Source organism: Elgaria multicarinata, chromosome 1 (genome assembly GCF_023053635.1).
Source record: "Elgaria multicarinata webbii isolate HBS135686 ecotype San Diego chromosome 1, rElgMul1.1.pri, whole genome shotgun sequence".
NCBI lineage: Eukaryota > Metazoa > Chordata > Lepidosauria > Squamata > Anguidae > Elgaria > Elgaria multicarinata.
Genome location: NC_086171.1, coordinates 165,441,913 through 165,444,451, shown reverse-complemented (window position 1 = coordinate 165,444,451; position 2,539 = coordinate 165,441,913).

The following is a 2,539-nucleotide window of genomic DNA, read 5'->3' as shown; positions in this document are numbered from 1 at the left end:
GATGTTTCAATTTTTTATTTCATCTGTCTGGGGCAGAATAGGATAGGAATTCACCGTGTCATGGTTTCTCAACTCTTTAAAGACAGGGCTGAAGAGCTAGATTAAAACAATAGTTTTATAGTAGAGATAATCATTGGATTGTATTAAATAAGAGTCAAGTAGATCCTGAATTTAAGTTTGTAATTGTTGTAGTTTAATTATGCATGTGTCATTTCACTGTCATACCCCTACTTCTGGAAGTCACAATTTGATCCCAGCTCTCTCATGCATGACTGTTAATCTATTTCAGAGGTACACAAGTTGCATCCTCTCCCAAAGCTTTCATTGTGGCCCCCCATGGGAGCACCACCCATGCTGATGCTGAATTCCTTCCTCTAGCACTCCTGATACAGATCTCTCCTCACTGGGAGCACAGTGGGGGAAGAGCCATCTGTATTGGGGTAAAAAGAGGCCTCTTCACTCCATCCCCTGATGCTTCTCAGACGGATCATTCTCCCCACATGCTGCTAGTAGTGAGGAATGAGAAATCTATATCAGGATCAGTGGTGTGCCTAGCCCCTGAATCAGCACCACACTGGCCCTTACAGCTGAAAAAGTTGTGTACCCCTACTTCTTTTTCACCTTGCATAAAATAGGGTGGTCTACTTCTCTAGGAACTTGCACATAATTGGGTGACTTTCACATGCTCCTTTGTATTTATATAGTGCCATCAGTGTGTATGATGCTTTATAGAGTGCAAGTGGATAGGTACCTGTCCCATGTCATCAATCTAATTGCTATTTACTGTTTTACTCTGTACAGCACCATGTACATCGATGGTGCTATATAAATAAATAAATAAATTAATAATAATAATAATAATAATAATAATAATATGCTATTCAGGTACACATGCTTAGGTTAAGTTACAGTATAGTACCAGGGCTAGGTTTTCTTCCACAAAGGAAGGAGAGATTTGAAGGAAGAAAGAAGGGGTCTCATGGAGAAATTCTGGAAGGCAGTTCATGCATAACAGGCAGTAAAAGGAAACGGGCAGAGTGTTTCAGGGAGCAAAAGACCTTTAGATGCCCGAGGGTAGTGGAGCTGGACAAGGGAAGGTCACAGACAAGGATGTCTTGGATTTATAAGGGTAGAGGAAGTTCATGCCTTTGTAGGTAAGGACTGGAAGCTTGTGCATGTGAACAGGGAGCTACTGTAGGGATTCAAGGAGGAGCATTATTGGAAAAATAAGATAGGCGCATAATTTTGGAAGCAATGTGTTGGATGTGGACAGATCAAGATGAGAATGGGATATAATAGTGAAGACTGCAATAATCAGGGCGAGAGATTACCACAATGTACCTTTTGCAAAGCTGATGGCAACAATGAATAAACTATATCATTGCACATGAAACTGATTCTTTTCAGTGCTGCTCATCTACCTTTAATCACTCTTAAATCCTAAGTGCCCCAAGGTTCATTCTTCTGGACTCAATACTGTACCTGAAAAGAAGAAAAAAGGGCTACTTCTGCCCTTATTCCTAGATTGGATTGCAGATTCCTGAATTATGGCTAAGAGGTGAAGTTTGGATTTACGATTATTCATAGCTGATGGTATTTAATTCATATTGTACTGTTCACTCAGCCCTGCTACAAGAGATTCCAGAAACTGACCTAAAATATAATGTAAAGATAATGCTATACCATTGAATTATGATCTATTGGAGCCATCTGGACTGGTAGCCACTGATAGTTTTATCCTCCATGATTTTGTCTAATCCCTTTTTAAAGCCACCCAAAATGGCCATCACTACAACTTGTCAATAGTGAATTCCATAGATTACGTGCTGTGCGAAGGGAGTGCTTCTTTTTATCCATCCTGAATCTCCCACCAACTAATTTCATGGGACGACTCCAGGTTTTCATGGGAGACTCTCCCTATCCACTTTTTCTACACCATGGCTAATTGCGTACACCTGAATCATGTCTCCCCTTTGCTTTTTTGCTAAGCTAAATGATAGTAGATGTTGTAACCTTTTCTCATAAGGGGGTTGCTTCCCATCAAAAACAGTTACTTAGAGAAGGGAATCAAAGCAATAAACTAGTATAACCGCAAAAGCAGGAGAACTGTGCTGAAATGTAAGAGAGGAGGCTGCTATGGGCTAGGTGTGGGCAGAAAGTAGTTCCCCAGGTATTTTTGACAAACTACCAGCATTCCTGACGATTGGACATGCTTGCAGGGGCTTTTGGGAGTTGAAGTTGAAAGTATTGAGATCTGTCTTCTGGCCCCCCCCCACCCCTGTTCTAGGGCATAGTCTGAGGGCACAGGATCTAGCGCCCTAATGGAAGAGTCTGGTGTAGTCATTGCTTGATTGGGAGACTGCCTAGCAGGAATAGAACATTTGTTGCCACAATAGCGGAAATGCAGGATATGAATGTACTAAATAAGTGAAAATAAATGAATAGCCAGACAGTAAAAAATGAAATGCTATATTACCACACTAGGCATAGTTTTCAAGAATTTGGTAACAGAAGACATTTTATTGAACAAATTTAAGTT